A 26,913-nucleotide genomic window follows, 5' to 3' on the forward strand; every position below is an offset into this window, starting at 1 on the left:
CCTGCCCCTCCCAGGCTGCTTGAGACTGCCACTACACCACCTAAGGTAAGTGGGGTGCAAAGGGTGAGGATGCGGCTCAGGCCCTCAGTGGCCTGGTAGAAGCCTTCCCTCCCCCCACCACCCCAAAAGGTCCCGGCAGAGGTCTTCCCTCCCCCATGCCACACCAAAGTCAGTGGCCTGGCAGAAGCCTTCCCTCCCCCCACCACACCAAGGTCCCGGCAGAGACCTTCCCTCCCCCATGCCACACCAAAAGGCCTCTGCTGGGCCCATGGGGCAGAGACCTTCCCTCCCCTACCCCTAGCCACCTTCCCCCTAGTGTGAGATGCATGATTGTTATGTTCAGACATGTGGCTGGGAGGTTGGGCTATGATTTGATGCTGATTTGGGGATGACTTGGTGCAAAAATCATAAGGATCCATGAGGATCCATGTTTTCCAAGCAGATTTTTGCACCACTGCAGCACCACAGAGTGTGGGATGCGTGATTGTTATGTTCAGATATGGCTAATGACTGGAGATATGATGTGTTGGTGATTTTGGGATGATTTAGTGCAAAAATCATGAGGATCTATGCTTTTCAAGCAGGTTTTTGCACCACTGTGGTGCCACAGAGCATGGGATTCATGATTGTTTTGGTGCTGCCTGTAGACTGACATGTTCTATAGTGGTTTCATTTCATTCCAATGCAAAAATCTTATGAATTCATAAGGATCTGCTTAAAATCATCTGGATCCAGCTTTTACCCAAATTTGTGAGTTGGGGCATGTTCTATAATGTGATGGTGACTTTGAGATGACCTGGTGCAAAAAAACCTTTGTTTGGTTGTAGTGGGGGAGGGCGGAAAACTCATATGGGAGGAGGGACGGGGATGGGGGTGGAAAACTCAGATTTTGCCCCAGGCTCCATTTTCCCTAGCTATGCCTCTGGTTTGATGTTTTGAGTTGTTTACTTTGGGTGAGATTGTTTGATATTACTGTTAGCTGCTCTGACCGCTTCAAAACAAGACAGAATATAAACTGAAAAACATGTTGTATTAAATATCTACAGTAAAAATCACAATGTGTATATTAATGAGTATAATTAATCTTTGGGGGGGGTGGAATTTGTTTAGGTAATATAAAAATGCCCATCTTAGTAGAAATTGGTGGTAACAATCTTCCTAGGTTAATTCAGACCACCTATGCTATCTTATCACTTGTAGTAGGATAAAAAACAATCCTTTCTACCAATCTTTAAATAAATAGAAAGAAACTCTGTAATCATACTAACTCAGCAATTTCATTCTGGATTCTTCCTTTGATTTATTTATTACTACTACAACTACTACTTTGCTCAAGAGTCATATGACTATCAACATCAGCTAACAATTTAGCTATAATCTCCAACCCTGGAGCTGGGGTCTACTTTTGAATGTACATTGTGATCCACTTATCTCAAGCAGTAGCATATTTGTCACAGTCAATAAAGAAATGTCAAATTATGTCTAATTTAACAGATTTACAATCACAAAGCCTCTCAGAGAAAGCAATCCCTGCAAACCTGCTTAATAGTTCCCCAAGCTGTGATATATCATTATATGCTCTTAAAAGTTTGAGTTGATGGAAGAAGTTAAGAAACCCAGGAAAAGCAGTTGGAGTCTAAGACCCGGGAGAGTTCAGACTGACAGCTTCTGAGTAGCTGTTATAATTGTTTCTGTTGTTAGCTGTAAGCACACTTGTTTAAACCATGATGGTTGTCCTGCTATTTATTTTATTTTATTTACTTTGGATTTATATCCCGCTCCATATCCCGGGTCACAACACAATTCAGACATTCCACAAATTAAAAATATAAATCCATATCTAAAACCAACATTTTAAACAATCTAAAACAATTTAAAATAATGCTAAGATGGTAGTAAAATGGTTTGTCCTTCCCGCTGTCCCTCCTCCCCTCCTCCCCCTGGAGACCAAAAGATGTTATAATAAGTTCAAACAATCTGGCTGGCTAGATGGGAAAGGTCTGGTGGAACCACCATGTCTTGCAGGCCGTGCAGAATTGACATAGTTCCCGCAGGGCCCTGACATCACCCGGTAGTTCCACCACATCGGAGCCAGGGCCATGAAAGCCAGCTGGATATCTCATTGAGATATCTCATTGAAGCCAGCTGGATATTCCTTGGCCCAGGAATCACCAGGAGGTTACCCTCCCACAGAGGGGCCTTGTAGGGCAATAAGGGGAGATGCATTCCCATAGATATGTAGGTCTATTACCGTTCCAGGCCTTAAAGGTCCATACGAAAACTTTGAAAATGATCCGGAACTCGACCGGCACTCTAAGAACTGGTGTTATATGATCACGACTGGCTGCCCCAGCAGCCTTGTGGCTGCATTCTGGACGAGCTTCAATTTCCAGATCAGAGACAAAGACAGGCCAGCGTAGATTGAGTTACAGTAGTCCATTCTTGAAGTGACCATTGTATAGATTACTGTGGCAAGGTCGGGTTTAGAGAGATATGGAGCCAGCTGCCGCACCTGTCTAAGATTAAATAAAGCAATCTGGGCTGTCCTAATGATCTGGGCCTTCAGCGATAGGCTGGAGTCCAGAATCATGCCCAGACTCGTGGCTGATGCAGCCAAACAAACAGCTGCACCATCCAGGGTTGGCAGTCGGAAGTCCATAGGTCTCTCCCACTGACCAAGTCAGAGAACCTCCCTCTTTGCTGTATTTAACTTCAGCCTGCTCGTTTTCAACCAACCTTTCACGGCTTCAAAACAATGCTGGAGAGCTTCAGGGGCAGAGGTGGGCTGGCCCTCCATCATAAGAATGAGCTGGGTGTCATTGGCATATTGATGACACCCAAACCCAAAGTTCCGTACCAGCTGAGCAAGTGGCCGCTTATAAATGTTAAACAGTGTTGGGAAGAGGATGGCCCCTGCGGCATCCTGCATTCAATGAAGCCCCATCTGGAGATATCTGTCCCCACACTACCTGCAACCCCCAATCATGGAGAAAGGAGGCCAGCCAAGAAAGGGATGACCCCCGTATTCCCATAGTTGGTGAGGCGGGGGACCAAAAGGTTGTGATCTGCAATGTCGAATGCTGCAGTCAGATTCAGCAAGACCAGCAGCTCCGACCCACCTCTATCCATCTGGAGACGGAGCTTGTCCATGATAGTGACCAGGACAATCTCTGTCCCATGAGAAGCACAGAATCACAATCACAATCACCTTTATTGGCATCAGGTATCAGACAGTGGTGAGAAGCACAGGAGCCAGACTGGAAGGGATCCATCCATCATGACACAAGCAGTAGCATATTTTGTCTTGCTTTAGCAAAAAAAGGTTCAATATTCAGGGATGGTTAGGAGTTCACAATATCAAGGAGCAAACCCCCAGACTCTATAGCACATGCTCTATTTGTCAAAATGTAGCATACTAGATTTAATTAGTTTTCATGCAGAGATGATATAAACAACACCCTTAAGGAAAACAAAAAAAATTAATCTAAAAAGGAATGCTGTTAGCCACACTTTAGCCTCCAAAGATGGTTCAACAAATTTCAGATGTATTGGAGGACTTCAAAATATTCATGAATGGTCAGCCACAGCATGACATGTACTCAGTATCAGTGAACTATCTACTTCACTTTGTCAAGACGGGTGAAAATATAGCATTCCTTAGAATTTCAGAGGAACTTTCATTACAAAAGAAAAGAAAAGAACAAGAACATCTTCATCCAGCATTATTCACATGCTGAATCCTTCTCTGGAAAGTAAATAACGTTCAGTAAACAGGAAATATATGCTTTAAATGTTCTATTACTCATGGCAGACAGACTTTGTAGTTGTTTTGGCCCTACAGTACAAAGGACAGAATGAATATATAGTGCAAGTATTCAGTCACATCTTCTACTTTTTAATCAATATCTTGTACTTCATTTGTAAATTTGAAATTAAGCTCATGACCAAGATCGATACAAGAAATCAGCTTAATTATTCATTTGATTTAAACGTTTATCAGATAGCAGTGCTTGAATTATAAGGAAAAAAGTGGCAGGGGCTTACTGAAACCAACAAGCCCCATCTAGGATTATCAACTTCAGTGTGAAGACTGGTGTTCTCCCAGAATCATAGCTCATCTCCAGACAACATGTGACAGTTATCATGCCTCCAGAGAAGCTCTTACTATTTTCTTGTTAAGTCTCAGTTGTCCCTATAGTTACAATGGGTTTAGTTCATTTTGTATAGTGCTCTAAGGGAGGGAACTGTAGTTAGACCCTGTCCCTTTAAGAAATCACCCTAGAAGCAGTCTTCCTTTAATTACCCAGTAGTTCCCCTGTTTAGTTAATTTAGTCTAAAGTGCCAGTGGAGTTGGAAGGCTGCAATAACTCTTACGTCTATGGTGTATAGCCTAAGGAGCATAAAAGTTAAGGTGTTAACAGAAAGTAGAATCCAGATAAAGGACACTGAAGGAACCAAGAGGAAGCCCAGACAAAGTGGGTTTTCCTAGAAGGAGTCAGGAAAGGATAAAAGTCTCAAGCTTCAAGTTGTTCCAGTCAAGCAAGTACTTTATTTTAGTCAGACCCTGGGAGGAGTTAGGGTCTTAATTCTTCTAAGCAGTAAAACCTTTTTAAAAAAAACTTAAAGAGTTTCCCACTCTGTTCTGGCTGACTACAGGGCACCTAAGACTGTTTTACTTGCGGGACAGAATAGCAGTGCCTCTGGCAGTTTCAGAGAGTGTGCTCTATAGTATGGCATACGCTCTAGGGAAAAGTCTTAGAGTGACATAATGTCTCTGCTGAGCTCCCTCCCCAAACTCTCTCCTCCCTAAGGCAGCATCCCCAAATATCCAGGAATCTCCCAATCTGGCATTTGCAACACTAGCCCGATCCCCAACTTCTCCCAATTTAAGCTCCTCCAATAGGCTGACTCATAAACCATGGCTGTATTTACAGGGTGAGCCAGAAATTATTCATATCACTCTGGCACCACTGAAAGTTGGTTTTGAGGCCATTTGCACTGTGATTAGGAAGGTGCTTGGGAATCTGACGCCCTCTTCAGTTCAGGCTACAAAATGCAGCAAGACCTCCACCCCCATAAACACACTATGAGAAAGTCTACATTCTTGTGAAAGTACTGTTACAAATATATAAATAACCTGCCATAGAAACAAAAGCCCAAACCAAAAATGACCTGCTTCCCATTTGTCCTCACTGTAATTGTGTAATTGTGGCACTGTAATTGGTGACAGTCCCTAAAGAGAAATCCTCCCTTCCCTGGAGGAATCAGTTGATACTTCCCCAAGCCGAGGCTCAGGAAACAGATATAGGGTCTATGGAGGGTTACCAACCTACAGATGGGGCGTAGAGGTCTCCCAGAATTACAACTTATTTCCAGACTACAGAAATCAGTTTCCCTGGGGAAAATGGCTGCTTTTGGAGGAGAGACTCTGTGGCATTATATCCCACTTCGACTCCTCTTCACACATGCCCTTTTTAGGCTCAATCCCAAATTTCCATGTACTTCCCAAACTGGAGTTAGCAACCCTGGGTGAATGATACAGGATTAATATACAGTGGATTCCTTTAATAAAGCAACACCCTTCCCACTGGTCAGTGAAATACCTGCACCAGTCTGTCCTTACATTGCAACAAAAAACATTCACAAGGGTGTCATCTGGACTAGGGCCTTTCCTCTTCAAATCTCTTTTCCATAGGGGAATTTTCAGGAACTTGTTCATTGCTTTAATTCCTCAATCCAGATTTGTACCAAGCAGCCCAGCAATGCCTAAGCATTTCTTCTGTGGCAGAATGACTGCTTCTTTCCAATCAGGCTTCTAGCCCAAATAGAAAGAATCCAGTGTTCCTCCATTTGGTTCCTAGCAGCTATTTCAGATGAATGCTGCCTGAAACCCTTTCTTATTCATTCAAATGCAGGATATCAAAATGGATTTTGGATCCTGAAACCATCCTAAACTTAAGCTAAAATTGATAGGGAGGTTCCCACAGCCAGTGTATGTAGTCAGCTCTGAAGTACTGTGCACACCAGAAATTATTTTGCTGCATCACTGGTGGTTGTCACTACAACACCAAGCTAGGCCTGCTCCCAGTGTCACTGAGGACCTCCGCTGGCCAGCTGACCAGTAGCAGAGGGCTGCAACTGGTGGTAGAGGATACCCTGCCCCAATAGGGGCCTGGCAGCCTTAACAGATCATGCCTCTAACAGGTAATTCAGGACTCCGATCCATTTCTTCTTGTCAGATTCCATGGGACAAATCAGCAAGGGCAGAAATTCCTGTGCAATGTAGTGGTTAGTATTGGATTAGGATCACCAGGATTAAATCCTCATGCTTCCATTAAGATAGCTTGGTGAGCTGGGGCCAGTCACTTGTACTCAACCTAATCTACCTCACAGGATTGTTGAACCATGTACCTTTTCTTCTGAGAAGGAAGAACAGGATAAAAATGTACTAGATAGAACATTTCTGATAGACATTACTTCAGCTATACAAACAACACAGGTACATGAAATGGGTTGCAAGCCTAAGGATGCTTACTGGGGTGTAAGTCAGGGACGTAGGTATAGATTTTTTATGGGGGGGGTTCAGGGGTGGGGCCACGCCCCCACCCACCCCTGGGGCATGGCCACACTTCCCCAAGTCCCACCCCCAGCCTCAGTGCTTATAAAAGCAGCTCTCTGAGGCCAGAGATGAAAGACTCTGCTGCCCCCCCCCGCCCCACCCCCACACCTACTGGGCTCCCAACCGGCAGCCAGCAGTCCCTTCTGCCCTCCCCTGTGTAAAACCTGAGTTTTGCGCCCCCCTCCCCCCCATGGGCGGCCGCTGTGATGCTGGAATCCATCCCCAACAGCATCACTTTCAATGGTGTTTAAATTAGGGAGCCCAGATTCTCTTTTTAAATCCATCTTAAAAGGAGAATCTGGGGTCTCCAGTTAAAACAACAATGAAAGTAGTGCTGTTTTGGGGTGGATTATCCCCCACCCTGAAACAGCATCACTTTCAATGTTTACACTGGGAACCTCAGATTCTCCCTTTAAATCCATGCCGAAGGGGGTGGATTTAAAAAGAGAATCTGGGGAAATTTTGGGAAATTTGGGGAAATTTTGGGGTTGCCTGCTGTCAGGGGTACAATTGTTAAGCTAACAGCACCAAACTGTCATGGTATCTTTAGGAGACTCTCCTGATGATACCACCCAGGTTTAGTGAAGTTTGGTTCAGCAAGTCCAAAGTTATGGATCTTCAAAGGGTAACCCCCATCTTCTATTAGCTCCCATTGAAAACAATGGGAAATGGGGGCACCCCCTTTGGGGGTCTATAACTTTGGACCCCCTGAACCAAACTTCACCAAACTTGGCTGGTATTATCAGGAGTGTACCTGACGATAGCATGACATTTTTGTGCCGCTATCCTAAAAACTGCACCCCCTGCAGGCCAAAAACCGAAAAAACACTTTAAAATTCCAAAAAATTACAAACGGGGGGTGGAGCTTCAGAAATGCAATGGGGGGGTTGAACCCAAGAACCCCCCTACGTCCTTACCTACGTCCTTGGTGTAAGTTCTATGGAGTTCAGTGGGGTTTATTTTTGAGCATAGATGTTTAGGATTACACTGTTCTGCAGCAAATTAACCTCCAGTCACATATTGTCTTTCATTAGTTGAATATGCCCTAATATTGGGTAATCCAACCTCCAGGTAGGATTTGGAAATCTCTTGGAATAAGAACTGAGATCAGTTCTCCTGGAGAAAATGGCTGCTTTGTAGGGTGGAAGCTATGGGATTATGCCTCACTGAAGTCCTGTTTCTCCCAAATCCCTCCCTCCCCAGGCTCCACACCCCAAATCTCAAGGTATTTTCTGACCCAGAGTTGGAAATCCTACTCCTCACACAGGTAAAACTTGGTTATTATCTATTTTTCTTGTATGCCAAACTAAACAACTCACAGTTATTAACTTGATTCCAACAATAGTGATCACCTTCCTTTTTACATCTTGGTATGCTTAATTGCATATTCAGAATTGTACCCCCTGACCCAAGGGTTCCACTCTGTGAAATTTCAGACAGAGAGAAAGCAGGCCCATTTTATAGGCATTTAAATTTTCACTCACAGAGCAAGCATAGGAAGGCATTAGGCAACTAAAGAGAGCAGATAGAAGGCACAAGCAACATAGGAAGATCCTTGTGTATTTACAAACAACAACAAAATAGAAGGGACAACTAAGGGGAGAAAAATCCCACCCATGACTTTTGCTTACTTAACTGTGCTCCAGAGCATAAAGAAACCTTTATTAGGCATTTTAAAAATTACAATTAAAAGAAGACAGTTATTTCAAAACATTTAGAACACGTAATAGAAATGTGGCTATAGCTTCCAATATTTCTATCTCAGAATTATTCAATAGCTTAATCATTTTTGTTTTATCTGGAAGAAACACAAATTCTGTGGGGAATAGTGCAACCAAATCAGATCTAAGACTGTGGAGCAGAATATGAACAAGGGGGTCAACATCTTCAGAGGAGATCCTCTGAAGATGCCAGCCACAGATGCAGGCGAAATGTCAGGAGAGAATGCTGCTAAAACACGGCCACACAGCCCGAAAACCACACAGCACCCGTGAGTAAATATAATTAGAGTATTGCTTTACTACCATCAGATCCACTTGTTTCACTACTATCAGATCCTCTGAAGATGCCAGTCTCAGATGCAGGTGAAACATCAGGCAAAAATTCTACTGGAGCATGGCCATACAACCCGGAAAACCCACAACACTCTAGTGGTTCTGGCCATGAAAGCCTTCAACAATACATTGAGCAAATATTTTTAAAGGTGACATAAATACAATCTCTCATCTCTGCAACTTGCATAATGGTAAAATATGGATAAGTAAAATTATGTTATAGATTTTGAACACATACAGAATGCTGCTGACCCAATTATTGTCCCTTTAAGCTGTGAATCTTAGACTAACTCTTGAGGTGTAAAGTATTTCACCACAGCTTCCACATTCTGTTTTTTGTTTAGGAATGGATCACATACCTTCACTGTTTTTACATATGGTTTGGCAAATCCCTGTAAAGACATAAGGGATCCCTATCATTCCAGGTTTGGGCTGATGATGGAAGATTGCTCCTGTCCTTCTCTGAAGCAGCACAGTACCTTTGTCATGGAAATGGTGAAAATAGAAATTACAAACTCCCTCCCAAATCACCCTGTTTTCAAGGGAAATTAAACATTCAGGGAACAATCCTAATTAGGTCTTCTCAGAAGTCCCATGTTGTTTGGTGGTGCTAACACCCATAAAAATGTTCTTAGGATTGCAGAGATCTCTGATACTGCTCTACATAAATCACATCCATTTGTTGCGTAGTCTGCCATTTTCTTATACTATTTTTATTTGATTATAGTCACACACCATGCTGAAACTGCCTGTATCAAGAAAGAGGAGAAGAACTCTAACATCTGCCTTCCAGCCAATATGCAATGCTGCCTGCCTGTAAGCCAGAATGGGCAAATACAGTGTTTGCCACTGTGGCTAGTAGGCACTAGACCAGACAGCACAGTAGTAAACGAACAGGGAATGCTGCCATTTATATGGAATCAGAACAAAGATCTCTAGAAATTTTATTCAGATTAAACTGCTCTGGGAAGACTAATCCAACAGTTCATTCTACATCTATAGAAAGATCTCTGTGTAAATCTGCCCTTTGGGGAGCACCTTGAACATAGATCTGCTGAGTCACTCTTCATTATCTTGTCCCTTCCTAATGTCTATGAACTATCAGCCACACACCCGGGTGGCAGGAGAAAAAGCTGGATCCAAAAAGATTTGACTGTGACTGACTATGGTTAATCTTCAGTTTGGATTTCTTATAAAACTAAACTAAAAATTACTCATTACTTAATCCTCAAATACACATATCTAGCAGAGAGTTGTGGCACCAGTTACCCATCTGTTTGAGGGCAGAATTCAAGGCACTGGTTCTTACCTTTAAGGCCCTAAATGGCTCAGTGCCAGGGAACCTGAAGGACCGTCTCCTCCATCCAGCCTGTCAAAATCTGCTTTCAAGCCCTGTTCCATGCCCCCCCCCCAATGGCTGACAGGGGAGGGTGGGCTGAGCTGCACTGTCCTGACTTCTCTGGTGAGTGGGGTGGGGGCTGTGGCTTGGCAGGCACCAGGATCTTCATGGGGCAGCTGTAAGCAGGTCATGGACAAGTCCAGGATAACCATGGAAGCTGTCCCCAGACAGTTTTTATATAATAACAATCTAATGTTAAGCTACTTCCAGCAGGACTCTGAAGTGATGGCTCAGAAATAGCCTAAATAAGCATATGCATATTTAGGGCTGCAGCCTTAAGAACCTAACTTGAAACTCATTACATGTGGTAGGTGGATGATGGTGCAAGAATGCTGATTTTTCCACAGGAAACTTCCTGTCCATGAAAAGAGATGGCAACAAGCTATTCTCACATCAGTGAAGGAATGTAATTGCCATAGCAACAAAGTGTAGGCATTTAAACAGAGCAACTGACTTTTTATAGCATCCCTTTTATTGTCAAACTGGCATGTGCTTTTATATTCAGAGCAGATACAAGGTGGTGGTGGTGGGAGGATGGCTCAGAAGATAGTACAGTGATCATCCCAAGGAATACAGAAAAGCAAACACAAGCCCTTCTGTCTTTAAACAATAAAAGGAGGCACTTTGAAAGTCACAGTATTAAACTGATGTCCCCTGGATGAGAAAAAAAGCATCCCTTTCTACAACTGGACTGATGGAATGGGATAGCTGATAGAAGAATGAGCTACTAGCTAGTTGATCCATAATTTGATTTCAGTTCAAGTAGTAACTCATGGTCTTTCCTTGTTAGCCAGCTCTTTGTTAAAATGTTTCAAGGGAATTAATGTGAAGTGCTTCAGATAATTAGAAAAAGAACTTCTGCAACTCTAAATATGTTGTATAATAATTTTAATAAAATATACCACTTCAGTACAGTATGGAAGGAAATGAGCTCACTCCCTTTTCCCCCAAGAAACATCATAATTGGACATATAATGCTATTTCACATACTATTCATATACAATAATACTAAGCACTATCTTTGTTTAATGTTCTGTTATAGCTTCCAATATCTGAACATGGGAAGTAGGTACAATTATGTTCCTAGGTGAGCATTCTAGTGAAAAAACATGGTACAACAGTTATTCCTATAAAATCTGGTTTCATACCTATCCTAAAGTTTGAAATAATAGCTTAAATACCACATTTTTCTACAACCCAATGTGTACTGTCCATATTTAGTACTCCAAAATATTGTTCTAACTCTGAATCTCTTCTGTAGGGTTTATATAGAAAAGACAGACAGCTAGATATGGAGAATTCCTAGACAGTACCCCAGCTCACTGCCAGGATGTATGCTCAAACCAATCTGGCAAGAACTGAAAAATTCAAACTGTTTCATTTGCTGGGGAGTGGAGGGAGAGCTTTCCTTTTTTGTCTGCCACAGAGGAGCTGTTGTTGATTCAGAACTAGTATTGCTTGCCACTTGCTCAGCTGATATATTGAACATTAACAATTACAGCAGGTACTGTAAGTCTTACAGCTCCATCCAAACCGGAGGCAGTGGGCTGTGTGGCACCGATGTGGCAGCACCCTGCTGCTCCCAAAGAGGCTTCCCAGCACAAAAGCCTCCCTGCCAAGAAGCCTCTACAGGCCGCAATGGACTTACGTGAGTCAAAAAGCTGGTTAAGCCCAAACTTCAGCCCACCGGCTGCAAAGGCAAACTGACATTGGCTCCTCCCCTGGCTACATCAGTGGCGGCGGCAGGGACACCGGGAGGCTGGCGCGGTGTTCAGTGCCACATTCCAGTGCTGGGGGGCGGGCTGCATGCCAGTAGGCTCTCCCTTCTGGCAGGGTAAGTGCCTGATGGCAGGGTAAGCTGCAGGGGTTGCGGCATGCCGCTCCCAAAAGTGGATTCGGCCCTCCCTTGGGACAGGGCTCTTAATTTCTCTCTGTAAAACAAATTCTCTAACAGCCCAATCCAGAGGCCATCGTTGCCAGGGATGGCGCCTCTTTGCAACCTCCAAAGGGCTTTCAGACGCTGCAGTGCTTAAAATATGCTTCTTAGGTTTATAGAGATTCAGGTTCAAATTGTCAGCCACTATGAAACTCACTGGATAACCTTTGGCTAGTCATTCTCTTAACATATCCCACAGGGCTATTGTGAGGCTATTACAGAGAAGGGCTGAATTATGAATGCCATGCTAAATATGGCAAGACTGAAAAAAACCTCTGGCAAAGTTGCAAAATTCAATTAGCAAGTAAGATAGTATTGGAAAAGGAAATCTTTCCTATCTGTTATCAGATACAAGTTCAATACCTACCAAAACTTGGACACAAATTGAAAATTGACTTTACTTTTCAAGACAAGTATGGATTGAGAGGATGATATTTGCCTTGTTTAGAAAAGGTTTCCATTTCTATCAGCACACAGTATTTAAAACATTTATATCTAATTTTGTACCATTTACATTTTTACTCTCTCCAGTGCTTCGTTTTAAGACAAGACCTTGGTTTATAATTAAAATAGGAGCTGCAGTTCAAGCATAACTGAAATCACATCATATTAAAAGAAGACTGAATGGTAAGAGGCTAGTTATGACTGTCAGGTAGTTCCAGGCAGGCCCTCTCCAGAAGCTCTGGCACTATTACTGATACTTTACATGCTCAGCGATGAGCACTAGAACAGAAATGGAAAGAAATTCCAAGATCTAGCTCAGATTAAGCCTTAAAATGTAAAACCTAACCATTTCATTTATTTTATAACTAGCAGTAAAATCTGTCGTATGAACAAATACAATGGGCTCTAGAAAATTGCTGGAGGGTTAATGGTGCCCACTGAGGGGGGGGGATGATTTCTCTGGCCTTTCCTCCCCCCTCAGCTCCATGTCACCAGCTCCTTCCTCCTGCTCCTGGATGCTGTATCACTCAATAACAGTTAATAGTGCAGATGTGGCCTCCAGCAGTCACAACTCTCCTATGGGGAGTAGCTGACACCTGTGCCTGCTTCTTTTCAGGCAGCTGCTGATGGTACAGTGACCGTAATTATTCAGCAGTGGGGGAGAAGGGCAAGCGCACGAAAGAGTAACCACCACATTCTACTATTTTGTCTGTATTCTTTTTTACCTGTTCTTTGAGGCCTGGGGCCCTCATACCTGTGAGACCATCTTGCCCCATATGCCCCTACTCGGCCTCTGCGTTCTGCAGAGGCGAATTTACTGGTGGTCCCTGGCCCCTCAATGATATGACTAGCCTCCACCCGGGCCAGGGGTTTTTCTGCCCTGGCCCCAACCTTGTAGAACACTCTCCCTCCAGCTGTTCGGGCCCTGCGGGACCTAAATGAGTTCCACAGGGCCTGTAAAACACAGCTGTTCCATCAGGCTTTGAGGGGGGCTGGTCGCTGATTGTCCGCTCCCCTGTTTCCCTTGCTGCAATATCCTCATATACTATTTAGCCTATTGTTATAGCTGTGTTGCCCCCCTGCCAGCGGGCAGTATCAAAATTCTCCGGCGCCACCTATAGTTGGGATTTTTAATCTGGATTGGATTTTAATGTAATTGTATTTAAGTTATGCATTGGTTTTATTATATTGTATTGTATTGTGCTGTTTGATTTCTGTTGTAAACTGCCCAGAACCCTTTGGGGATGGGGCAGTATACTAAATTAAACAAACAAACACTGGTCCCAAGCTGTGCGTGCATGGCAATTGTCTGGAAGTGAGTTGCTGCCCCTACAGCCAGTCTTTTATATAATAGGATGTTCAAAAACTATACCATTAGACATTAAGAGTGTATGCCATCCTGAGCAGAAAGCCAGGTAAAATGAGTATGGCTGGATAGATGGATGAATGGATAGACGGATGGATGCTGGTGGCTTGTCAAAATGGTTTGAACCTATGATTTTTTGTTTAGGCTGAGAGACAGATGACATGCCAGTTCTAAAAAGCTGGTACTACCCTGTTTCCCTGAAAATAAGACATCCCCTGAAAATAAGATGTAGTAGAGGTTTTGCTGAAGTGCTAAATATAAAGCATCCCCCGAAAATAAGATGTAGCAAAGTTTTTGTTTGGAAGCATGCCCGTCGAACAGAACACCAGAGCATGCAGCTGTGGAGCGGAAAAATAAGACATCCCCTGAAAATAAGACATAGCACATCTTTGGGAGTAAAAATTAATATAAGACACTGTTTTATTTTCGGGGAAACACAATATATTGTGGCTGTGAGTCAAACTGCTGGCTCTGCTCTCATCTCAGCCATGAATACAGTAGTGGGCTTAAGGTAAACAATTCTTTTTCAGCTTCTGATAACTTGTATGGGAATAGCTATATTGAATAATTCTATATGGTTGTTGTATTGAGTTCTGAGATTATATAATAGGATTTTCCCACTCAATCAGCACTACATAAATGATGGCCCTAAGCCTTAGCCATGATATGAAGTACCTGATGCAATTGCTGTAATGTGTAGGGTACTATTTTTGTTGACTGTATACTGTATGTGTTTTTGAAATTTCTTTTGCTCTTGAAATGGAAATGGAATCCAATTTAGCCAATTAAAATATCTGTCTTTGTTCAGCTTGAAACTTAAGATACTTAAATTGCTTACATACATGTGCTCAGTGCTTTGGTTGTTGATCACTGTAATGGTACATGCCATTGACGTTCCTCAACACAGGAAATGGTAATAATTTATGGCCGTTCTCATTCTGCAGTCTCAGATAGCTTGGGACAGAATGTAGCTGCAGAAGATTTGAGAGTTGGTCATTTTTTCCATTGCATTACAATGCATCAGAAACAGATTTTAATCTTCCTGATTAGTTGTTCTGTACACATGATGAAAACTGTTAAAAGATTCAAAGAGGAAGAAAAACAGAGAGTTCGCTGTTTGGTATTGTATTTTGGTTGTAATTGCAAATCTTTTAAAATGTTATTGTAAAATGCCTTGAACCACAAGGAAAGGAAGAGTTAAATGTTTTAATAGTTAAATAAATTTTGGCAAACAACTTGAGACAAAGCTTTTATATAGAATCCTCATTCAACATTGCAGAAATTTGCATTCCTTTCAGATGCATAGCTAAAGAATCATCCTGAGGGTAAACTCTTACAACTATGGATTTTGGGGGATTGTATATATTAATTACACTGTCATGTCTACACTGTTTTTAACTATAATCTGCCTCAAATATCAGAGAGAAGGGCAGCCAATAAATGAATAAATACATAGTAAAATTAAGCTTATTTGCTATCAAAAACTTCTTAATGGTGACCCAAGTAATGTGTGTCAATTCATACAACCGGTTTGACATGCTCACTGTGAGCAGTCAAAAAAATAAATGTATCTATATCATGATGATGGGCAATATTACAGTCATTCTGCTGTCATCTCATAGTTACTTGCAGATTATTGGCCACTGTGTGCCACTGAATATCTGTATGCTTAGAACAGATGCCCCGTTATTTGGCCCCTCACCACAAGGAGCAATTATTTTCTACTACACATTGCTTATTCTAAAAACCAGAAGCAAATTGGAAAAAAAAAGAAGTATTAGGTTATAAAAAACTCTAATTTAAAAATAAAAAAGTATCTAAAGGCTAAACTAAACTATACTAAAAGAACAGTTCATAGGACTAAAATGAGGAGTGGAGCTTATATTTTGTTACATTAGTAAAGTCACAAAATTAGGTTGTACTCAAATGTAGTGTGCATTTAAAATTAGTCACATTGTTTAAAATCTCTCTAGGGCCCCTTCCGCACATGCAGAATGATGCATTTTCAAACCACTTTCACAATTGTTTGAAAGTGGATTTTGCTATTCTACACAGCTTCAAAGAGCATTGAAAGCAGTTTGAAAGTGCACTATTCTGCATGTGCGGAAGGAGCCAAAGACATAGGAGATGCACTTAAGACTTGTTTAAAATGAAATAAATTCCTTCCAACATTCAAGAAATGAAAGCAGAATGGTACCCAAGTGGCAAACAGTGCACAACTAAGCCAACCAAACATCTTTGCAGGTAGATCCTCCCTCCTAACATTAAAGATTACAGTTTCCTGTTCACATGTTCAAGTTAAGAAAATCTCCATCAAGCCAGCATTTTAGAGAAAAGTGTTGTTAGAAATAGTCAGGCCTGTAATTCTGGGATCCAGCGTTGGATCCTCCACACATCAAACATCTGGAAACAAGAACCTGGTCTGTTAAGTAACAGGTAGCACAATGCCATATAAAGCTAAATTAATACTCTTGAAACGTAATAAAATGTCTAGAATAAATTATTGAACACCAAATGGCAAACAGTGGTAGTTCCCTATAGAAGACAGTGTACCTTCCTCTAGAAATTACATAGCATACACAATGCATTCAATTTGAACCTAGTAAGATTACAACAATGCACATATGAACACAGTTTAACACTTTAACTCCATAGTGGCTGGAAGTGAAATATGCTTTTATCCCTGCATACCGTTACCAAAATACCAACTGCATACTTTAAATGATAATTACAAATCAAAGACAGGTTCCACAGCAATAAGGCAATCCTTCAAAGCACGTTCTGTGTATACTATGAAGTGAACATGTGGCAAAAGAAGATCATATGATTGCATGCTACTGTTGCAGTGAGTGAGCTCATTTTGCACATACTTGCTTATAAACAGAGTAGTAGAGAATGCTCTTAAATTGTGAGCAAAGTAGAAAATAGCTGCTAAGGATTCTAAACCAAAAGGACATGTTTTAGTGCCTAAAGTTGCTTACTTTAAGCACATGAGTTCAGCATGGACCAGCAAGAACATTTTTTTAGCATTACTTGTGCAGTTCCAGAATAATATGCAAAAACACAAGCACATTGCCTTACTCTTGATATTTAGGCAGTAATGGCAATCTAGCAAACTGATAAACTTCACCCATGTAAAAGTATAGCAATGGAGTACTGTACCTTTAAAGGAGAAAAAATTGCTCCGTTTTGAATCTTAGCTGGCGAAAAGCTGTTTATTCTTGGTTTATGGAGATTACTTACCTAAAACTGAGCTATTCCTCTTGTTTTCCCCCTTCAGGAAAGCCTCCCTCTCTCTCTTCTGCTCACTCTGGGAGCTTTTACCATTTAAGGTCAATGTTACATCTGGCTCTGTTAACTAAGCTAAAGCACTTTCTAACTCAAGAGACCAAGCAGCGCTCCCAATATTAAAATGAGTTTTGGTTTTAAAGTAATACTTCAATAAGCCTCTTCTCTATGTTGCAGAGAATTACAGAGTAAGAGACTTCTTATTTTAGCACAAATACTGAGAACTATTTTCTCACAGTTCAGAACACGAGGACATTACTTACTCATTTCTGAATAAATGTAAAGGAGGCAAGGAAAAAGAGCAGACAAAACAGCAAAATTGTACTATGCAATTATTGCTGGTGGGGGGATTCCCCCCTTTGTTTGGGCAAAGACTGTCAAGACCAGTCAGCTGGGTATAAGGAAATAGAGAAATTGGCCTAATTACAGATAAGGAACTTATTCTCCTATTACATGAAATGATGTTCTTAAAGGTTCTTAAAGGAAAATCAGAAAAATCTAAACTTAAATGGATGCTATTTACATCTTGGGTAGGATGAATTGGGACTAGCCTGTAGTTCTGTTTTTATAATATATATGTGTATATATAAATACACTTTGCTTAAAGGACTGGCTCCACAGTTTATTAGCATAATCAGTCTCCTCAGATTTGCAGTTTCTGGACCATTTGTGTTCTGCCAGGCACTCAATAAACCCTTTCTTTTTATGGCTCCAGACCAGGAAGAAAGTTGACTCATCTGAAATGTGGTGTTGTAGGATACTATGGATTACCAAAAAGACAAATGAGTATGTTCTTCGTCAAATGAAGCCTGCACTCTCCCTAAAAGCTAAAATGATTAAATGGTCACATTATGAGAAGACAAGAGTCATAGGAAAAGACAATACTACTAGGAAAAGTTGAAGGCAGTGAAAAGGAGATGGACTGAATAAAGGGATCTGTGGTCCTCAGTTTGCAAGACCTGAGCAAGGCTGTTAACAATAGGATGCTTTGGAGATCATTAATTCATAGGGTCAACATAAGTCATTAGCTACCTGACATGACTTAACACAAACATCCAGACCAGTAAAGTGAAGGAGCAAAGATTAAGACAACCAAGCATCATTTTAAACAAGGATTCAATGATGAAATGCATTTAATATATAAAACTTGGAACTTAAAGAAGCCACTGGCCTGCTGAATAGATTAGCGATTAGAGAGTAGGACTACAATCTGGGACCTCCATGTTCAAATTCCTGTTCTTCTATGGAACCTTATTGGGTGATCTTGGGCCAGTCACACGTTCTCAGCCTAACCTTTCTTACAAGGTTGTTGTGAGGATGAAATGAAGGAATTAATCATTTAAGCTGCTTTGGGTTTCCATTGGAGAGAAAACTGAGCCACAAATGAAGTGAATATTTTTTATAAACCAAACTAACTCTAACAATGTATTGTCAAAGGTTTTTATGACCACAGTCAACTGGCTATTGTGGGTTTTCCTGGCTGTGTGACTGTGGTCTGGTAGTTTTTGCTCCTAATGTTTCAACCACGTCTATGGCTGGCATCTTCAAAGATATGTCATAGTGAGATGTGTTTCTCTTTGTGGAACAGTATGGAGTGATTGTTTGATGCCATGGAAACACATATCGTCAGAGGTGTATCTGAGCAAAATGGAGCCCAGGGACAAAACCTGAGTTTGGCGCCCCCCCAATATGGGCATCCACCCTCCCCCACCACGACCAAACAATGACTTTTTGCACCAACTCACACGAGATTGCTATGTGAGCTCCCAGCAAAACATACATGGCTCTCTCCGCACCAACTCTCTTTCCTAATTCTGTCCTCACACCAACCCTATGAGGTAGGTTGTTACAGCTCCAAGCCAGTGCAAATGGGTATTAAGCATGCAAATCTCTCACAAATCACCCCCAGCAAAACATTTATCAAACAAATGTCAGCATCATCTCTCATAAAACACCTCCAGTGGAATCCACCCCCCAACAGCATCACTTTCAATGTTTAAACTGTGGACTTCACATTCTCCCTTTAAGTCCATGCCGAAGGGGGTGGATTTAAAAGGAGAATCTGGGGAAATTTGGAGGGTGCCTGCTGTCAGGGGTGCAATTGTTAAGCTAACAGCACTAAAATTTCAGGGTATCTTTAGGAGACTCTCCTGATGATACCACCCATGTTTGGTGAAGTTTGGTTCAGGGGGTCCAAAATTATGGACACTCAAAGGTGTAGCCCCCATCTCCTATTAGCTCCCATTGGAAACAATGGGGGATAGGGGCACCCCTTTTGGGAGTCCATAACTTTGGACCCCCTGAACCAAACCTAACCTAACTTGGTTAGTATCATCATGAGGGTCTCCTGAAAAATCCCTGAAATTTTGGTGTTGCTAGCCTAAAACCTGTGGCCCCTGCAGGCCAAAAACTGGAAACACTAAAAATACAAAACATACACAAATGAACCTGAATTTTTTGCGGCCCCCCACTAGGGGGCGCCCAGGCTCATAGGGTACCCCATGTTCCCTAGGTAAATACGCCACTGCATATCGCCATGACATACCTCTGAAGATACTAGCCATAGATGTGTGCAAAATGGTAGGAGCAAAAACTACTAGACCATGGCCATACAGCCCAGAAAATCCACAACACCTTACTAAGACTTAGACACATAGAAAACTAGTCAGAAAAACTAGTCAGATAGTTTTGTTTAAAATCCTGGCAAATCCATTCATCCTAATTCCTAAAAATGTGAGACAGTCTAGGTTGAAGGATTTTTGGAAAATCCTTCCAACTTAAAAACGTCTTTCCAAATAATTGGTGAGCTGACTGCCTTCTATTCACCCATGACCAATCTTATTCTGCAATGTATGTGAACAGTCTCTTTGACTTGGATTCTAAGGAGACTTTCTGTCAGCACAAAAGAAGCTGCTCCAATGGAATGGCTTTTCCATCTTCAACTTCCCTCTCTTTCTACAAACACCCAGTTTGTTCCTACACTGTTCCCTTGGGCGTTGTAACTGACAGAAGCACAGCTCTAAGTCAGCACAGAAGGCTGCAGTAAGGACAAGGCAGGGAAGCTGCCTCCCTATAGCATGATTCCACTGGCACTGCTCAGGAACCAAACTTGTACTTTTAAAATTACATTTCACCCTGTATTTTCTGCATTCCATAGCTTCTTTACTTTGATGTTTGTTTTTTTTTGCTCAATATAAGAATGCATTAAACAAATCCACAGTTTGTAAGAAGTAAAAGTGGCAAGGAATAATGTGTTTATTGAAACACAGTATCTTTCCACCAAGGAATTAAAGAAACCTAAGAAAAAATTGGGTTGCTTTCTGTATTTCAATGACACAACCAATCTTAACAAGTTCACTCTCCAGACCAGTTTTGAGAGCATCATGAATTCTTGTTTGAAAATCATGCTTGGTTTGCCTTTTTTTGTTGTTGTATACTCATACACTAACCCATCTGTCATGTCAAAGGCAACACTTGTTTGTTAAACAGCTGATCTGCTGCAGGGATGGCTGTTTTTGCAAACACATTTCTGATTCAGAGATATTATGGGGGTGGAGGGGTTATTTTTTTTCCAAAATAAAAATAATTTTATGCCTTGAGAAAGCAATCTTCTTGGTCAAAGTCAGCATTTTATATAATGCTTTTATATAAGGCTCAAAGTACTATTTATAGTCCTTTTTAATGGCCAAAAATTAATCCAATTCAATTTTTATGCAAGTAAAAGAGATTAAACATTCTTCTAAAGCTGGAAGATTGACTATTATAATTCTCCTGTGTTATTCTCTTTGCAGCACAGAGACTATTTTGAGGAAATTTTTCAGATATTTGTGAGGCGGTAGATGAACAACATTGCTTCTAGTGCACAAATCAGTTTTCCTTTGTCACCATAGTACGGCAGATCAATTTTCAGTGCATTTGAACTGCAGATATGTGTGAGATACATTCAGGAAAAGTGATATATTTGTTTAGCAATCTTGCAATATATGGTGATAAACCCTGAAAAGACAATTTCTCCCTTCCTATTGTGATATCAAAACAAAAAAGACATGCAACTGACAAAGTTAGAGAGCAGTACAACAGTTGGTTTCTAGACTCTGATGCTTTTTTTTAAAAAAAGCTACATTATTCAATCTTTACTAGAAGCAATTATCTCTGATGAACAAAGGTATTTAAAAAGTTCAGTAACTGACATAAAGGGTTATTTTCTTGCAAAACCAATTTCAGAACATGTGTCTTTTAATACGTAACATGGCTAATTGTACTGCACAGTTCTGAAATTTAAGATCTTTACTCCAGTGGACATTAAGTCAACAGCAAAGTATTTAATTACATGGATTATTAAACTCCCCTTTCATCCAGCCAGAGATTAGTATTTGACCCTCTTTTTAAGCTTTGACAAATATTTGGTTTTTGGTTTTTATTTGGAGATAATGATAATCGTCACATTGGACAATTTATTTGGGCATATTCTCTTGAACTATTTAAGCATCTTCAAACATTAAAACAGATGCTTTTATGAGTATTTTTCTGAAAATATCAATGATTATTCGTAGTACATATCTGTAGCCATATTTGGGCACAGAACTGGAGGGTGACCTTGTAAAGACACATTGTTCAATTTATTGTAGTATCACCGGGTTTTACTTAGGAAATGTTGACCAGCATGTACTCCTTTAATGTATAACCTCACTAACAGCAAGTCATTCACTATTATTTTTGATATTGCATTTATAGTTTAAAACTAGTATAATGCTTTGAAATGTGTTTGAAAAGCTTCATGTACCCTGTCACACTACAATTCTTACCAAAACCATGGTATCAAAGAATAAAATGCTATAATTATCACCATATGGGTAGGAGTTGAGGCAAAGGGGCAAAACTAAAGGTGGCACTGGAAGTTCAAAAAATGGAAAACAATATCTTGTGTCCCCTACTCAACCTGCGTCAGTGTCTCCTTTCCCTAAACTGTCACTATCCCTTGCAACTATTGGTTTTGTTGAGGCTGTTTGAATTATACTGGTCAATTGTATGATTCTCAGTTCTATCAGAAGCAGGTGAAAAGTGGGGAAACATTCCAACCAAAAGTCCAGCTTCTACCAAACTATTTTTTTTCCTCAAAAAAGCCTCCATCTTTCACCCAATAATGTCCAAATATTTCATTACACTTTGGAAGACTGCAGACCCCACCAACAGCAAAAAGAAGCTTCTTCTCATGTACATTTATTTATCAATCCTGCCATATATTTAAAGAGACCTACCGTCAGTACAGAAAAAATACAAGGGATACTAACACATTAGAGGATGTATTGTTGAAGACTTTCACGGCCGGATTCATCTGGTTCTGGTGGGTTTTCCGGGCTGTGTGGCCGTGGTCTGGTGGAACTTGTTCCTAATGTTTTGCTTGCATCTGTGGCTGGCATCTGAAGATGCCAGCCACAGATGCAGGTGAAATGTTAGGAACAAGTTCCACCAGACCACGGCCACACAGCCTGGAAAACCCACCAGAACCAACATCAGAGGATGATCAGGATCAGAATGAACCCACTGCCCCTGGTAGCTCTGCCTCTGGATAAGTAGCTGCTTCCTCAGTGGCACACAAGACAGTAAATTGTCCCCATGGGGACCATATGCTGGATAGTGGAAGATTCAGAGGTAAAGTCATAGAACTGGGAAGAGATGCTGGGACACCTGGCCCTCTCAGTGGTGAATTCCTACAAAAACCAAGTTGTAGCAACAGTTCAACTGGGAAAGGGAGAGAAAAGCTCCTCCAGGTGTAGGGGACTCATGCCAAGTGAAGTCCTTGGATAGCCAATGGTGCCCAGATGCCCAGGTGCCCAGGGCAGGGTGGAATAGGGATATGAGGACAGATCTTGATTTATTGCAGGCCCCTGTTGGAGACTGTCTTTGGGCAAGAAAAGGTTTGCTTTCCATTGACTGTGAGAAGAATATCATTTTCCAGCATGGGTCTCTGGTTGTTAATGATGTGTTTAGCCAGTTTGAGCTGAGAGCCATATTTTAATGTTCTAAGCTTGTTGTAACCTGTTCAGAGCCCTTCGGGAATTAGGTGGGATATAAATCCATAAATAAATAAATATCTGGACAGTTCTGCCACAGAGAGCATGCAGCTGAGGAGAACCAGCTTTTATGAGTTTACATGGAATGAAGTATACACGTTAGCAAATCATGTGATATATCAACAAACTGAGAACTAAACCCTGAAGAACCTAACCAATAACTTAGTGAGATGAAGCTGTGAATACTGGTGATTATCAGCACCATCAAGATCGATTATGAAAATGTGCCAGTGCTGAAGAACACAGCCCCTTGAACCTGGCTGACAAAGCAGCCTTTGCAACTGCAAGTCATGCAGAGCTTTGGCAGGTCTGCAGCAGTGAGGCAGAAGAGAAGTGGAAGGTATTCACATACTAGAGACTGTCCCTCCTTTGGTCCCTTATTCTGTTATTTTCCCAACTAGACTATGACAGCTGTCCTGGGGACCAGCAGAGTCTCTGGAGGTCCAAGCAGCCAATTGAAATAAAGTCCAAGAGGAGGAGAAGGCAGCAATCCAAGAAGAAAGCAGAAAATCCAGCAGTTCACACCTGGCTTCCCTGGATTTCCCAGTGGTTGTGGGAGTGTTAGAACACTCGGCTCACCACATGGCTGGAGGCTACAGGCAATCGCCTCTTCCCACAGTTAGAGCCTCCATAGTGATATGATGGCCATGGGGAAATGAATCATTTTTGCAACTGGCAAATGGGATGCAGAGCTTTCTTGCATTAAATCTGGGACATGGCAAAAGAGAAGCCGAAGGTTGAATCCAGCAGACCTGTTCTGCTAATGAAGGCAATTTCCTCCATAGGTAGGCAACTTCCTTGTGCTCAAGGCTTTAGAAGAAAGTCTTGCAACACCAAAAACACTTCTCACAAGAGGAAATTGCCACTGCAAGCAGGGCAGATCCATGGGATACACCAGTGGTTCTCAACCTTCCTAATGCCATGACTCTTTAATACAGTTCCTCATGTTGTGGTGACCCCCAACTCTAACATTTATCCATTTTACAGATGGAGAACACTGATGCAGAGAGTCTTAGGCGACCCCGGTAAAAGGGTCGTTCAACCCCCAAAGGGGTCCCGACCCCCAGGTTGAGAACTACTGGGATACACCCTAGTATTTTTTCTATAGTTATATTAAATGCATGGTTATGACTTCTAAATTTTTCATTTAAAATTAGAATTTTAAAAAGATTAGCAGATTACATGATTTTGCTATAGTACGTTCATGTCTGAAGACTAGATGTGGGGTCGAGCGCCACCAGTAAATTTTTATGTGCTGTTGCTACTGTATTTTAAACAATGTTAATGCTTATATATTTATTTTCCAATTATTGTATTTTATATGTGCCTATTGGCCTTTGTTCACCACTCAGAGCCTTCGCAGTATAAGAAAATAATGATAATGATAATGATAATGATGATGATGACGACAACAACAACAACAACAAAAACAGTAATAATAATAATACATTTCAATGGAGTTTGGTCTGGAAAAGTACGCTACTGTGGCAATAAAGAGGGGCAAGATCACTGAGAGTGATGGGATTGAAATGCCTGATGGCCAACTCATCAAGTGCAACCAAGAGGCCGCTTATAAATATCTGGGCATTTTGCAGCTGGATAACATCAAGCACGGGCAAGTGAAGACTGTTGTCAGCAGAGAGAACACCCAGAGGGTCAGGAAAATTTTGAAATCTAAATTAAATGGCAGGAATACCATCAAGGCCATCAACACCTGGGCCATACCCATCATCAGGTACACTGCGGGAATCATCAACTGGACACAGGCTGAGTTGGAAGCATTGGATAGAAAAACTCGGAAGCTTATGACAATGCACCATGCCTTACACCCGCGCAGTGATACTGATAGATTATACCTTCCCCGGAGATTTGGTGGCAGAGGCTTACTGCAAGTACAGCAAACAGTGGAAGAGGAGAAGCATGCACTGGCCGATTATGTGAAGGAAAGTCCAGAACAGGCATTGATTGAAGTGAAGAACAGACATTTGCTGCAGACCCAGAAAACCAAACAAGAACACAGAAAAAATGTGATTAAAACAAGGACTAAAAGTTGGCACAACACAGCTCTGCAAGGCCAATTTCTGGAGAAAATCAAAGACAAGGTGGATAACAAGAAGACCTGGCTGTGGTTAACAACTGGAACTCTGAAAAAGGAAACTGAATCCCTGATTTTAACCGCCCAAGAGCAAGCCATTAGAACAAATTCGATCAAGGCCAAAATCGAAAAATCCTCAGATGACGCAAAATGCAGATTGTGCAAAGAAGCTGATGAAACTGTAGATCATGTCCTCAGCTGCTGCAAAAAGATTGCCCAGACTGAGTACAGAGACACAACTCAGTGGCCAAGATGATCCACTGGAATTTATGCAAAAATTACAACATAAGAACAGCTAAGAACTGGTGGGGGAGAGTAACGGAAAATGAGAAGGTCAAGATCCTGTGGGACTTTCGAATCCAAATGGACAAAGTGTTGAAACACAATACACCAGACATCACAGTGATCGAGGACAAGAAAGTGACCATCATCGACATAGCAGTCCCCGGTGACAGCAGGGTCATTGAAAAAGAACACGAGAAGGTCACTAGATACCACGATTTGAAAATCGAGTTTCAGCATCTATGGCACAAACCACTGAGGTTGTCCCAGTGGTAATCGGCACGCTGGGCACCATCCCAAAAACACTAGGGCAGCACTGGAAACATCCTTGAATTGACAAAATTAACATTGGTCAAATTCAGAAGGCAGCCCTGCGCTGATACATTACAACTTCCTAGGCCTCTGGGTGAGGCTCGAATTGTAATGAAGGCCAACAACCAGCTAAAGATCTGGCAGCTGTGAAATAATAATAATAATAATATTTACTGTGCAACAAGTTGTTAAAAAAGGCTTTTTGAAATATTCCAACCGACCAGCTGAGCAATTTTTCATCACTGTGCCATGGAGAGAAATACTTCTTACTGTGACAAGCCTCTAAAGATGCCAGCCATAGATGTGGGTGAAATGGAGCAAAAACCACCAGATCACAGCCACACAGCCCGGAAAACCCACAACAGCCCATTTTTCATTTTGTTTAGGATTTGACCTAGTTCTTAGAGATGAACTTGGGTTATTTACTTCCAAAGCAGCACATATTTCCTGCCCGCCCCCCGTCCTTTACAGGAATTCAAGGTATTTTCTCATGTATTATATTTTAAGCTTTTTTGTATCTAAGTAATAAGCCTATTAGTATAGGTAGAGAATGGTTTTCTCTTCTATTTTTCAATGAGGTCCATCACCTATGCTTAGAGAATATATACCCAGACCACTCTTCTCTGTTCATTAGCAAAAGAAGTTACTCCCTAGAGAACAGACATACCAATATCAACCAAAACTATTAAAATACAAAGTTATTCCACAGTTCAAAGATCAAGTAACATACAAAAAACCCCAAGACAACCAACTTTCTTTTAAAATGTAGCAAATGCGAAACTAAGGAACCATAGATGTTCTACATAAGACATTTCACAGCCAGGTTTTACAAGAACACAGGAATTTTTGCATTTTTAAAAACTAGTCTGCTGATATATAACAACTTTGATTGATTACTTTGAATTACACTGAAACCCTAGGTTCAACAGTGCTCATTCCGCTCTCCACACTAAAACAAAACCATCTGCTATGCAGGAAGTCCCTGGCACATGCTAGAGTTCAAGTTAGAACTTATTCCACTTACAGGGCTTTCCTCACTCAGTT

The 26,913-nt window shown here is 41.4% G+C and overlaps 1 protein-coding gene across 3 annotated transcripts in view; it reads right to left on the bottom strand.

The window, feature by feature from the left end:
- IRAG1 (inositol 1,4,5-triphosphate receptor associated 1) overlaps positions 1-17,168 on the bottom strand; it is an 84,395-nt gene extending 67,227 nt beyond the window's left edge. The window contains exon 1 of one of the 3 annotated variants that reach the window (XM_048483313.1): positions 17,062-17,168. The gene's annotated coding sequence lies outside the window, so the exon portion shown is untranslated. Of the gene's footprint in view, positions 1-14,660; positions 14,761-16,980 lie in introns of those variants that run through there. The other 2 variants (XM_048483314.1, XM_048483315.1) reach the window with 2 other exon arrangements.
- Between the last annotated feature and the right edge of the window lie 9,745 nt (positions 17,169-26,913).

This window comes from Sphaerodactylus townsendi, linkage group LG02 (assembly GCF_021028975.2).
Source record: "Sphaerodactylus townsendi isolate TG3544 linkage group LG02, MPM_Stown_v2.3, whole genome shotgun sequence".
Taxonomy (NCBI): Eukaryota; Metazoa; Chordata; class Lepidosauria; order Squamata; family Sphaerodactylidae; genus Sphaerodactylus; species Sphaerodactylus townsendi.